A 15,276-nucleotide genomic window follows, 5' to 3' on the forward strand; every position below is an offset into this window, starting at 1 on the left:
TGAGGCATTTACCGGTAAAAATAGCATTTCTTCTCAGAATGCGAAACGAATCAATTCCTGCGAGTCAGTTATACTTAGGATATTCGTCGAATCACGAATATATCCAAAAACACTCTGGAAGCCATAACTTCCTACCTGAATGAAATCAAAGGATTCCTGCGAGCCAACTTTCTTAGTTACGTCAATACGAAGGGAATGGCGTACTCAGAATTTTTTGGAAAAAAATCGCCGGAAACCCGAAATTCTTGCGGGACCCACGAAAATATTGATGGGACCCACAGAAATATTCCTCAGAAAATATCTGGTGGGACCCACAAAAATATCCAATGGAATATCCAAGTGGGCCCCACACCAAGGAACCTCTTGGAATTAAAAAGAAGCCAAAGGGGTAGAATGGGCATGGAAAGACCCAAGAGGAGGTGGGCTTGGGCTATAAATAGCCCTCCCCACTCTCTCTCTTCTCATAAAAATCGACCCCCTCTCTCTCTTGCCTTCTCTCTCTCTCCTAAACCTCCCCTACCTAGCCTAGCCCACCTGAGCCCACCTGACCTGGTCTGAGCCTGCCTGACTTAGCCTGAGCCTGCCTGACCTGGTCCTAACCCACCTGACCTGGGTCTGAACCCACTTGACCTGGTCCAAACCCAGTTGACTTGACTTGAACCTAGTTGGGTTTAAAGTCAAAGTCAAAGTCCTTTTTGGTCCAGATTCCGGTTTGGATTTCTGAACCCAGACTTAGCCTACTTGAGCTGAGTTCGAACCTGCTGAACCCAGTTGACTTGGATCGAACCCTGTTTGATTCAAACCACTTAGGTTGAGTAGCTTGACCTACTCTTCCTCTTTCTCAACTAAGTCAGCTTCATCTGACTTAGTCTGACCTCTCGAAGGAAGGCTCAAAGCCAATGAAGCAACCCGGAGCCGTTTCTTCCACGATTTGAAGTAAGTTCGCTTCGTTGATCCATCTCTCTCAAGTATTTGACTGTTTGTATATAGAATATACTTTCTGAAGTAGTATCTTGCTTTAGTTCTTGATTGAGCCCTTTTTGGACACTTCGGTGTTCACCCGCTCGTCTCGTAACTATCGTCGGATATATCTATGTTCAAACACGCAGTATATGCGTTCTTCAAAATGGTATCTCGCTTTAGTTCTTGGTTGAGCCCTTTAGGACACTTCGGTGTTCACCCGCTCGCCTCGTAACTATCGTTGGATGCGGATTTAGGTGTATATCTGCTGATTCTGCCGACGCGTCTTATATCGCACAGGCTATGTAATTTATTTTTGCCGTCGCGTCGTATGATGCCAAGGCTCCCTGTTTTCTGCACTTCCGATTACTGCACTTCCGATTATGCATTTACTTACGCCGTCGCGTCGAACGATGCCAAGGCTCCTGCTTTCTGCAATGTATTTACCTACGCCGTCGCGTCGAACGATGCCAAGGCTTCTGCTTTGTTATATATGTAGAATATTTCGTTCAGTTACACACCCTGAACAATAGTATATGCATTTCTTTACGCCGCCGTTGTATAAAGCACAGGCTTCTGCTTATACTACATATATAGCGCATAAATGAGCGTTCAAATGGAGATCAACTCCAAATCGCCCATGCGATTCCTTGACCGCTCCTCGTTCAAGATTCTGCTTGACGAATGAAGCCCCTATTGGAAAGGCTTCGCTTTTTGGCAAAATGCTCTTTACGTAAAGACTAAGTTAATTACGTATGGCCTGGCTATGGCCCAGGGTTCCTGCAACCTTGATGGATGCAAAGTACGCACAACGGTGCGCATCCATTTCCTGAATTAAGCGTGGCGATTTCCTACCAAAGAGGGGAGATGCCGCTGAAATGGATAAAAGAAACGCACGCTTTCTCCGTAGAAGAGAGGAAGTGCTGCTGAAATTTCTGAAGAAGCTAAGAATAGCTCAGAAAGAACGTAGCAGGATACTCTGACATATAGCAGAGTGCTACCCAGTTCATGGTTTGCCCTCTACAACGTAGAAGGGTTCGTCGCACCACTGCCGGTAGAGCAGGGGAGGTGCTGACAAAATGGTTGGCAGAAGAGCTGCCGGAACCAATGGAACGGCATAATGATGTCCGTTGATGGAACGATGCCAGATCGGCTCGTATCCTTGTGCCTGCAAGGGCACCTTGCTCGTAAGGGCCGCTGAGCCGGAGTAGAGGTTGCGCCTTGGCTAGGTTTGGACTCGTTGCGTAAAAATACGCCGAGTAGCCGATCTATTTGGATCGAGTCATATGCATGCTCATTGAGAACAGTTACACAACCAGACTCGTAAGGGCCGAAGAGCCAGAGTGTGTTGTTTCCACCCAAAGAGGTGTGATGCTCGTGGTGGCCGAAGTGTCAAAGAGCGGTGTTCTGCATGCATATGAATAAGACTTAAGGTCGCACATACCCCGCGGTTGAAGATCGTGTTAGGGGTACCCCCTCAGTAATGACTGTGTTGGGGAAGACTGAATGGGGTCGGGTACATACTCCCGTAGTGCTGAAAGCACGGGCTGCCTAAATGGCATGCAGATTCTGTCCAAGTAATTGTAAGACTGGCAAACCCCTTCAGGAATTATGCTCACTGTGGAATGACAGTGATGGTACAGCCTTGAGTGACACGTATTTTACTTTGGACCTGATAGAGTCCACGATGGCCTCAGTCACTCATGGGTTTTGGGGTCGTGGTTATCCTTAAGATCTAAGGATTGAACCCAACTACTGCAAGTAGAGGATGCATCCGAATATGGGCCTAGTAGGATTCTCCCAGTTGAAACACACTGCCCTACTATGGATAGGATCAACAGGCCTCTGGGGTATCTAAAATACATAGAATAATCAACCCCCAGAACGTCGCGTTGATGCCTAGACAATAGCTCTACCTGCGTACCAAAGGCGGGAGCGGTTAATTATCGAAACAATGCATTAGCTTAGGTTCAGCGATGTTTTGAATGTATGAGTGGATGACGTGTTGAGTCAGTCCTGCATAACCTTTGTGAAGGTGTCATGTTCGGTATACGACTGGACCGACTGGGCAAAGACCCGTGTTGTATCCGCACGACTAAGCGAAGTTCGAGAAGTTGTCCTTAGATGCATGGGATACGGATGTGCCAAGTATGAAGACTTGAGCTAGACATCACTTTGAGACCCGGAAGAGGTCATGGCTAAGTCGTGGAGACTTAAGCGGCTATTCAAATCACAGCCCTGAAAAGGCTTGCTCTAAGTCATGAAGACTTGAGCGGATGTTCAACTCATAGCCCTGAGGAGGCTCCTGCGATATACGCTAAGTCTTGGAGGCTTGAGCGTCGTTATTGCGCATTGCAACCCTGAGTGGTCATTATTGTATTTGAGTTGAATGGATGTATGACTGCATGCTTACCAGACCATCAGTGGTTCTGACCCCGTTTCATGGGGATTTCAGGTGTTGTACCTGCGTGGCGATATGCGGAGCAAGGCGGCATCGAGTTCCAGGGTTTCTCTAGACAGAGTTGTACTGCTTCCTTTTTATTGAACCTACACTGCTTTTCTAAGCAGTGGTGTTGTAATAAACAAGTGGTTTTCGATAAATGGAACACTTTGGTGGTCAATGAGTTGTTTGGCCACATACCTGCAACGTGCTCGGAGTTTTCTAAAACTGACGACTCATTATCGTCTGATTCCGCTGCTAAAAGCTTTTCTAAATTCCGCTGCAAAGAAAAAAAAAAAAGAAATTCATGAAAATTTTAACTTAGCTTTGTTTTGGAAATCCGGGGCGTTACAAATGGCCATAGTCAGGGTATATTCAGAGTTAATTTCATTTTAAACTCTATAAAAGTACCAAAATGTATTTTATTCTTCACCTGAATTTAAATATAGATTATTATATAATACATCCAATGACCATAGTCAAGGATGCATTATATCTTCAATCTTATTTTAATTCATTTAAAGAATGGAATAACTTTTCAAAATCCAATTTCAAAAATCCAGATTCATTCATCATTTAGTATAGAATTACATCATATTTTCAAAAATTCATTTTTCAAAAACTCCAAGTAAATATCTTTCTTCAAATCTATCTTCAATCCTTATCAAATCCGATTCATTCTTTCAATTTTCAAGATTCAATTTCATTGTTAAATCTCAAAATTCAAACTCTGAGATTTCAAATTCATTTTTTATTCAAATCAGATTTCAAAGTTCAATTTGACTTTGAAATTCCAAATTCATTTATATTCAAATACTCCAAATCAAATCCAAAGTTCAATTTGACTTTAAGATTCTCTTCCTCTTCTACATTTCAAAATTCAAACTTCAAATTTAAGGTCTAAATCGACTTTAAAATTCATTTATTCAAGATTCAATTTCTGAATTTTAAATCCAATCTGGGTTTTCAAAAACCAGACCCATTTTCAAAAGTCTCATTTGGACTTTCAAAAACCCAAAATCCATTCTAGGATCCAGAATCCAAATTTCACCTTGGATCTCAGACTTCAGATCCAAAATTTCCTTTAGGATCCAGGACCCCATCTCACTTTGGATCTTAGACTTCAGATCCAAATCCATGTTAGGATCCAGAATCCAGTCCTACTTTGGATCTCAGACTTCAGATCCAAATCCGTCTTAAGATCCAGAACCCAATTCTACATTTGGGTCTCAGACTTCAGATCTAAATCCATCTTAGGATCCAGAATCCAATTTTATCTCCGATCTTAGATCTCAGATCTCAGATCTTAAATCCATCTTTAGATCCAATTCCATTCTCAATTCTAGATTTCAAATCCAATTCCACTTTCAGATCTCATCCAAAACTCCCTAAATCCAATTCTATTCTTAAATACCATTTGATTATCTCAGATCCATTCCAAACTTAAAAATCCGAATTCAAATTCCATCTCAAGTATTCATTTCCTTTCCTAAATTCAAATTCAAATTCAAATTCAAAGCCCATTTTTTTTTTGACTTTGAAACTTTATTTCCTTTCATTTCAAAGCTTCAAGTGATCCTTTCCCACTTATCCTTCCAATCCTGATTTACTTCAAAAAACTTAGAGCTCCTCTGATCTATCTCAAAGTTCTAAGTTAGATTAAATCATTTCTTCACTCCTTTGCCAAGTTCATCTCAGAATACTTGGAAATTTCTAAATTAATTTTTGAAAGAGCATTCATCCTTGCATCGCACAAACATGATTCTTTGTGCATTTAGATCTTTAAAATAAATTCTTAGGTTATATTTAGGCAAAGCAAAAGGCATAGATTCGATCCTTGGTTCGATTACCCCTGGTAAAGGCGCCAGGAACGGTCGAACCTCGTACCGACGAGCGAATCCCGTCTCTCCATTTTCCCGCAATATTTTCAAAACGGAGGCGAGTGATTTTCTAAATATTTTTCAAATCAAGGTCAAGTGAAACCACGCAAAATAGTTCCACTTCTTTCTTTCTTTCTTTATTTTCTCTTCTCTCTTTCTTTTCTTTCTTTTATTTTCTTCCCTTCAAAAAGGAGGAGAATAGAGGTTAGAAAAGGGAAAGAGAAGGAAGAGAGAGAAGTCACAAAGAGGAAAAATTTTGCGATGATCACACTCACACAGGTGGGTGAAGTCAAACGGGAAATGGATTTCACCTTCGCTCTGTCAACCTCAATACCATGCTTGGACACAATGTGTCCTAGCACAATTCCCTCCTGGACCATAAAATGGCTCTTTTCCCAACTCAGGACGAGATTGGTCTCCACACACCTACTCAGTACTCGAGCAAGTTTTTGGAGGCAATCTTCAAAAGAAGAGCCATACACTGAAAAGTCGTCCATAAAAACTTCCATCACATCATCAATCATGTTCGAGAAGATAGCAAGCATGCACCTCTGAAAAGTAGCCGGGGCATTACAGAGCCCAAACGGCATGCGTCTAAATGCAAAGGTGCCATAAGGACATGTAAACGTGGTCTTCTCCTGGTCGTCAGGATGAACAGCTACCTGATTGTATCCTGAATATCCATCTAGAAAGCAGTAGTAGCTCTGTCCTGCGAGTCTCTCTAAGATCTGATCAATGAATGGCAATGGGAAATGATCTTTCTTAGTTGCCATATTCAGCTTCCTATAATCGATGCAGACTCGCCATCTTGTAGTGGTCCTCTTCGGAATTCTCTCACCCTTCTCATTCTCAACCACAGTGAGTCCTGACTTCTTCGGCACAACCTGAATCAGACTGACCCACTGGCTATCAGAAATAGGGTAAATGATTCCGGCATCCAACCACTTCACCACCTCTTTCTTTACCACTTTCTTCATGTTGGGATTTAGCCTTCTCTGCATATCCCTAAATGGCTTGACTTCCTCATCACAATGGATTCTATGCATGCAGAATGAAGGATCAATCCCCTTCAGATCAGCAACTCCCCAGCCAATTGCTTCCTTGTGCTCTCGAAGAATAGTCAGCAATCTCTGTTCCTGCTCCTCATTGAGCAAGGATGAGATGATCACAGGCAGAGTCTCATCATCTCCAAGATAAGCATACTTGAGTGAATCCGGTAAGGGTTTCAACTCGAGTTTCGGAGGTGACTCGATCGAAGACTTGACGGGGGTCTCCGCAAGTGGTGGAAGAGGCTCCCTGACCGCTCCCCAAGGTGGTCTCTCCGACGACACTCTAGACACATCTACACTATCTACACCGCTATTCTTCTCTATATGGTACAAATCTAAAGAATCCCCAGTAATGTACAACTCGGGCTACTCCTCCACTAACTCATGTGCAATGTCTACATGAAAGCAGTCCATGTCTCCTGCTGGTCCCATCGCGGCATTGAAAATATTCAGCTTGACCTTTCGATTGCCGAATGAGAGATCCATGGCTCCGGTCCTACATTTGATGCACGCATTGGCAGTCGCCAAGAATGGTCTGCCTAAAATAATCGGAGTCTGGTGTTGGCTATCCACTCCTTCCATATCAAGAATAATGAAATCGACTGGAAAATAAAAGTCATCCACCTTAACTAGCACGTCCTCCAAGACACCTCTCGGTACCTTGACGGAACGATCTGCCAGCTGCAGTGTAATTGGAGTCGATATCATCTCTCCTAGCCCGAAAGAATCAAAGAAATATCCAGGCAGAATGTTCACGCTTGCTCCAAGATCAAGCAATGCGCGTTCTATCCGGATGTTCCCTATAGTACACGCAATGATAGAGGCTCCAGGGTCCTTGAGCTTTGGTGGTGTCTGATGCTGAAGTACTGAACTCACCTGCTCAGTCAGATGGACCCTGTTAGGAACTCGCTCTCTAGATTTACGCTTTTGCGTACATAGTTCCTTCAGGAATTTGGCATATGCCGGCACCTGCTGAATAGCATCGAGCAAAGGTAGGTTGATCTGCACATGCTTGAAGATGTCAAGCATGTCCTGGATCTTCGCACCTTGCTTTCCTCTATATCCGGGAGACTCTAATGCTTTGGGATATGGTGGTGGGGGAATATACTCTGCTGGCTCCTCCTTTTTGTGAGAAGGCTCACTCCTATCCTTCTTCTTCTCTAAGGATGAAGATGATGATGATGATGAAGATGATGATGGGGATGGGGATGATGGCTGAGCCGACGTAGGTGAAACAATGGTCACGTCCACTCCTCTATCCTCTCTCGACGTAATACTCACGTCCACTCCTCAAGGCCATAACTCATTTAGCCTGCTGCTGTGTCTCAGTATGAAATAGGCCTCCAGTCATCTGGTCCTTACCCTTCGGGTTCATGATAGCCTGACTCGGCAATGTACCCTCGGGTCTCCTACTAATAGCCTCAGCTAACTGTCCCATTTGCGACTCTAACTTCGCAATGGACTGCGTATGCGAGCTCAAAATCTGGCTACACTTCTCGAAGGCGTTCTGATTAGAGGTTTTCACCTCTTGAAATGCCTGGAGAAGTCTCTCCTCAAAAGATGTTTGTGGGGCAGACTCCTGCTGAATCGGGAGAGTGACAGAAGAAGAAGAAGACTCAGCATAGTTCGGTCTTTGAAATGACTGAGTAAAAGATGGCTGCCGAACTGGCTGAGAGAAATTAGGCATCTGCATGGAAGACTGTGGATTCTTCCATGAAAAATTGGGATGGTTATGCCAACCCGGATTATATGTCGATGAAAATGGGTTATTCGGCGGTCTAACGTAACCCTGAGCTGCCTGAACTTGTTCTTGAACAAATTCAGGGTACTGAGCTGCCGAAGGGCACTCAGTGATCTCGTGTGCCGGACTGGCACAAAGAGTACACACCTGTTGTGTAGTGGATGGTCCTGAGAGAAGCTGGTCCAGCTTCTGAGCAATCATGTCTACCTTGCACTGTAGTGCAGTAGATGGACCAACTTCAAGAACACCACTTTCTTCTGAATGCTGGGTGTGGCTCTATCAGATTGAGAGCTCGAAGCATGGTGAAGTGAATTCTCGGCCAATGTATCAAATAGCCTCCATGCTTTGTCCTCGCTCTTCAGCATGAATGTCCTTCCACATGAAGAGTCGATCATCTGACGATTCTTGTCAGACAATCCATCATAGAATCTCTACACCAGTTTCCATTTCGGCACCTGATGATGGGGACATTTCCTGAGGAGATCCTTCATTCTCTCCCAGGTCTCATGAAAGCGCTCACCATCTAGCTCTGAGAAGCTAGTGATGGCTCTACGATATTGGTTCGTACGACCAATGGGAAAATATTTCCGAAGAAACTCCTGTTGCAATTGATCCCATGACTCTATTTCTACAGAATCTAAGGACTTTAGCCAATACTTGGCTTTGTCCTTCAATGAAAAGGGGAATAGAGTCAACCTTAAAGCATCATCATCGAAATTCTGTATCTTAACAGTAGAACATATTTCGAGGAATTCATCTAAATGTCGGTAGGGATCCTCATGACTAAGGCCATAAAAGGATGGAAGCATCTGAATAATGCTGGCCTTAATCTCGTAATGAGGCGCTCCTACATCGGGTCTCTGAATGCAGGATGCCTGAACATAGTCTGTGGGAATGAAGTATTCCCGCAGAGGGCGTGAAAGAACTGGGGGTGGAGGTGGAGGATCCATGTCAGCCATTGTTGCCGAACTTTGATAAGAATGTAAAATTCTCTCTGGGTTGTCAACAAATGGGTGTAATGGGGTTCCTAGACCTCGTCGCCCCTGCATACACTGGTACTAAGACCAGATGTAAGCAAACGACCTAAATCTAAAAAAATTAACTAACACAAGTACTAAAATGTAAATAACACAAAATAACAACTACTAAACAAATATGCCAACTAATTATGTCAGAATGATATAACTACGTAAATGAAATAACAACTTAAACTACTCTAAAGTACTGAAAAGATAAATACAGGAAATCACAAAATAAGTTTTTCTAAAACCCACCTGTCTAATCGCTCCTTGCAGAATGAATTTCAAGTGAATCCTAGAAAGAACAGAACGTGAATCCTATATTTACTAACTATGTTAATCCTACATTCACTTACTAATCCTACTAACTAAAAAGAAAACAACTAATTAACTAACTAAAACAAATTAATAAATTAAACTCTAAAAAAAATAAAGTAATTAATGCGTCGTTCCCCGGCAACGGCGCCAAATTTTGGTTGATATTTTGAAATGATCTTTTTAAAACAATTATTTTCAATAAAACTTTGGAAAATCGTCAACCAAAAATATAAAAACCGACTTTCCACAAAGTGGTAAGTACGAGTCGAATCCTCAGGGAACAGGAATTAATCACAATATTTCTAGAAAATTTAATTTATTAATGATAAATGTCAATCTACAATTATAAAGTTAATACAACTACAATTAATCACTAAAATGAAAATAGACAAGCACTCAGTCTTCTGCTCCACACCAAGGGTAATTCCGTCTTTTCACCAATTAGAGAATCTTCGCACTTGGACAATTACCCTGGAAACTAAATATGCTTATCACCTAGAAATGCAGAAAAATACAAAGTTAGTATTCTATTCTAACAATGCAAACAATAACTAAAACTAATTCTAATTTTACAAAAATAATAAAACAAATGCTACTTATCAAGCAAAAATTAAATAAAATACTAAATTAATTCTAAAATTAACCAAATTACTTCTACTAATGCTGTATGATGATTAGGCAACTTCTAAAATGCAGAAACTACTGAAAACAAGCCTAAAATGCTGAAACTAAGAAAATTACGAAACTGCCCCTAACTAGTGTAAAATAGCTTTCTGACAGGTTATCGGAAAACCACTGTTTAACACGGCAAACGAGGTCTGATTTTCCCGAAATTTGTTTTGTTCTGCAACTGACAGATTAAACAAACTGACAGTTTTTACCGAATTGAAAAACAGTATCTGGAACTCCAGATATAAGCGTTTAAAATCTGGGAAAAATCAGGATATCGAGAGTCCTGTAATTTGAAATCCAAAAAAAGCGGTTTTCGCAAAACGCTTAAAAATCAAACCAAATCAAATCCAAATGAGCTGAAATTTGGTCAACAGTCAAACAACACATCTATCAAGTGAATAGAATAATTTTTTTTGGAAAAAACATAATTTTTGTACAGAAAATAAGGCTGGTGCGACAGGGCAAAAATCTGGTTTTTATTTGAGTGCACTATTCACTGTTTGAACTATTTTACTCATTAAGAATGTAATCTACCTAAAATGCAAACTTAATTAATCCTATATAACTGGGTATATGCAGATGCTAACTATAATGAAGCTCAATGAACTCTACACGAAGTATGACATGCATGTTATGACTATGCACTAAATGAAATACTAATGTAATTCCAATCAATACACTCAATAATGCAGTTAAATATATGACTAAATGATATACCAACTATAAACTAACTACACTATACTAACTAACTAATCAACAAACGATAAACTAACAAACACCCATCAAATCAACAAATATAAATTTTAGCTAAACAAATAAAGAAATAACTACATTAGCTAATCGAAAATCACTATGAGTTAAATCTAAAAAAATATGGGACTAAAATGAAACAATAGAACACGGGTTCAACTAGGACTAGTGTAAGACCTGCAATTTTTCTGATAACTCTGAATAAATTCCTGAGGCATTCTTCAGTGAAAAATAGCATTTTTACCGTAAAGCGAATCGAACCGATTCCTGCGACCCAGATATACTTAAGATATTCGTATCTTCACGAATATATGCTCAAACGCTCTGGAGGTCATAACTTCCTATCTGAACAAAATCAAAGGATTCCTGCGAGCCAACTTTCTTAGTGGCATCAATACGAAGATAATGGCGTACTTAGAATTTTTCGGAAAAAAATCGCCGAAAACCCGAAATTCTTGCGGGACCCACGAAAATATTGGTGGGACCCACTGAAATATTTCTCAAAAAATATTCTAGAATATTCTAGAATATTCTAGAATATTCCAGCACCTTCCAGCATCTTCCAGAGCCTTCCAGCATGTTCCAGCTCCTTCCATGGAAGGGATTCTCAGAAAGCCCAAGGGCAAAATGGAAATTCTGAAACTTGGGGCTCAAATTTCAGAATCTATAAATAGAGGAGCCCCCCTCCTTTGAAAAATCGTCTAGCCCTCTCTCTCTCCTCCTTTTCCAAACCTCCCCTACGTAGCCTAGCCCACCTGAGCCCACCTGACCTGGTCTGAGCCTGCCTGACTTAGCCTGAGCCTGCCTGACCTGGTCCTAACCCACCTGACCTGGGTCTGAACCCAATTGACCTGGTCCACACCCAGTTGACTTGACTTGAACCTAGTTGGGTTTAAAGTCAAAGTCAAAGTCCTTTTTGGTCCAGATTCCGGTTTGGATTTCTGAACCCAGACTTAGCCTACTTGAGCTGAGTTCGAACCTGCTGAACCCAGTTGACTTGGATCGAACCCTGTTTGGTTCAAACCACTTAGGTTGAGTAGCTTGACCTGCTCTACCTCTTTCTCAACTAAGTCAGCTTCATCTGACTTAGTCTGACCTCTCGAAGGAAGGCTCGAAGCCAAAGAAGCAACCTGGAGCCGTTTCTTCCACGATTTGAAGTAAGTTCGCTTCATTAAACCATCTCTCTCAAGTATTTGATTGTTTGTATATAGCATATACTTTCTGAAGTAGTATCTTGCTTTAGTTCTTGGTTGAGCCCTCTAGGACACTTCGGTGTTCACGCGCTCGCCTCGTAACTATCGTCGGATATATATGTTCGAATACGCAGTATATGCGTTCTTCAAAATAGTATCTCACCCTAGTTCTTGGTTGAGCCCTCTAGGACACTTCGGTGTTCACTCGCTCGCCTCGTAACTATCGTTGGATACAGATCTAGGTGTATATCTGCTGATACTGCCGACGCGTCTTATATCGCACAGGCCATGTAATTTACCTTTGCCGTCGCGTCGTATGATGCCAAGGCTCCCTGCTTTCTGTACTTCCGATTACTGCACTTCCGATTATGCATTTACTTACGCCGTCGCGTCGAACGATGCCAAGGCTCCTGCTTTCTGCAATGTATTTACTTACGCCGTCGCGTCGAACGATGCCAAGGCTCCTGTTTTGTTATATATGTAGAATATTTCGTTCAGTTACACACCCTGAACAATAGTATATGCATTTCCTTTACGCCGCCGCTGTATAAAGCACAGGCTTCTGCTTATATTACATATATGGCGCGTAAGTGAGCGTTCAAACGGAGATCAACTCCAAAATCGCCCATGCGATTCCCTTACCGCTCCTCGTACAAGATTCTGCTTGACGAATGAAGCCCCTATTGGAAAGGCTTCGCCTTTTGGCAAAATGCTCTTTACGTAAAGACTAAATCAATTACGTATGGCCTGGCTATGGCCCAAGGTTCCTGCAACCTTGATGGATGCAAAGTACGCACAACGGTGCGCATCCATTTCCCGAGTTAAGCGTAGTGATTTCCCACCAAAGAGGGGAGATGTCGCTGAAACGGATAAAAGAAACGCACGCTTTCTCCGTAAAAGAGAGGAAGTGCTGCTGAAATTCCTGAAGGAGCTAAGAATGGCTCAGAAAGAACGTAGCAGAAGTGCTACCCAGTTATGGAACGCCTTCTACGATGTAGAAAGGTTCGTCGCACCACTGCCGGTAGAGCAGAGAAGGTGTTGACAGAATGGTTGGCAGAAGAGCTGCCAGAACTAGTTAAGTGGCACAATGATGTCCTTTGTTGGAACGATGTCAGAATGACTCGTCTCCCTGACACCTGCAAGGGCATCATACTTGTAAGAGCCGTTGCGCCAAAGTAGTGGTAGCGCCTTGACAAGGTCCTGAGCTCATTGCGTAAAGATACGCCGAGTAGCCGATCCGTAGAGATCGAGTCATGTGCATGCTCATTAAGAATTGTCAGACAACCAGACTCGTAAGGGCCGCTGAGCCGGAGTGTGTTGTTTCCACCGAAAGAGGTGAAGTGCTCGTCAAGGCCGAAGTGCCGAGAGCAGAGTTAAGCATGCATATGAATAAAACCTTTGTTCCACGGTGAAAACCGTGTGGTTGATTGGGGTCGGGTACATACTTCTCAAAGGCTGCCCTATAGGCATGCAATGTTCGTCAAGTAATTGTAAGACCGGCAGGCCCCTTTCAGAATTTCTCACCGAGGAAGACGGTGATGGCGCAGCCTTGAGTGACATATATTTCACCCGAACCTGATAGAGTTCATTGATGGCCTTCGTCACTCAGAGGTATGGAGGTCGTGGTTATCCTTAAATATCTAAGGATTGAACCCAACTACTGCAGTAGCAGAATGCATTCGGATACCTAGTAAGGATCTCTTCCGGTATGCTGTACCGTCCTACTAGGGGGATGGGGTCAACAGGCCTCTGGGGTATCTAAAATACATAGAATAATAAACCCCCAGATCGTCGCGTTGTCGCCCAGATATGAGTCCTCTAAGCCCAGGGGGAGGTGCAATTATCGAAACAAAGCATTAGCTTAGGTACAACGCTACTTTGAATGTATGAGTGGATGACGTTGTTGAGTCAGTCCTGCATAACCTTTGTGAAGGTGTCATGGTCGGTATACTACTGGACCGATTGGGAAAGAACACCATTGATATCCGTACGACTAAGTGAAGCTCGGAGAGCTGTCCTTAGATTCGTAGGATACGGATGTGCCAAGCATAAAGGCTTGAGCTAGACATCCATTCGTGACTCTGAGGTCAAGGCTAAGTCGTAGAGACTTAAGATGTTATTCTAACTCACAGCCCTGAAGAGGCTTATGCGAAGTCATGACGACTTGCGTGGATGTTCAACTCATAGCCCTGATGAGGCTTTTGCGATATACGCTAAGTCATGGAGGCTTGAGCGTCGTATTACGAACTGCGACCCTGAGTGGTCTATGCATTTACTTGAGTTGAATAGATAGGTGTTTGCCTACTTACCAGACCATCAGTGGTTCTGACCCCGTTTTATGGGGATTTCAGGTGTTGAACCTGCGTGGCGATATGCGGAGCAAGGCGGCATCGAGTTCCAGGGTTTCTCTAGACAGAGTTGTACTGCTTCCTTTTTATTGAACCTTCACTACTTTTCTAAGCAGTAGTGTTGTAATAAACATATGTTTTCGATAAAATGAAACACTTTGGTGGTCAATGAGTTGCTTGGCCACATACCTGCAACGTGCTCGGAGTTTTCTAAAACTGACGACTCATTATCGTCTGATTCCGCTGCTAAAAGCTTTTGTAAGTTCCGCTGTAAAGAAAAAAAAAAAGAAATTCATGAAAATTTTAACTTAGCTTTGTTTTGGAAATCCGGGGCGTTACAACTAGGGTCGGTTTACTTCAATGGACTCGGTTTAGACTTGGCTAAGGTGGGGTTAACTTGGGTAGGGTCAATCTATGTTTGACTTAGCTAGGCTCGGCTAGGTTTAGCTAAGGTAGGGTTGACTTGGCTAAGGTCGACTCGACCTCGGGTTGGTCTTGACTTACCTTAGGATAGGCTTGGTTAGGGTTCAACTCGAGTTTGACTAGGGTTAGGTCTAGGTCTTGGATTCGGTCTATAGTGGACTTAGTCAACTAGGTTCGGTTTGACTTAGACTCAACTAAGTTGGACCCAACTTAGGTTTGACTAGGCTCGAATGGGATAAGCTAAGCTCGTTTGACTCTCTAGGTTTAGACTAAGGTTTGACTCGAATTAGGACTAGGTCTTTGACTAGGCTCGAGTTGTGTTTGACTTGGGCTAGGGTTCAAGTTGACTTGGACACAAGACACACCTAACTAAGTAAACTAGGTTAACTCGGTTAGGGTAGACTTAGTCAACTAGGTTCGGTTAGAAGGATAGGCAACCAATAAAAATTCAAAGATAATTTTTGGAAATGGAGAGGTCACAAA

Source organism: Nuphar pumila, chromosome 14 (genome assembly GCF_984573655.1).
Source record: "Nuphar pumila chromosome 14, dmNupPumi1.hap1.1, whole genome shotgun sequence".
Taxonomy (NCBI): Eukaryota; Viridiplantae; Streptophyta; class Magnoliopsida; order Nymphaeales; family Nymphaeaceae; genus Nuphar; species Nuphar pumila.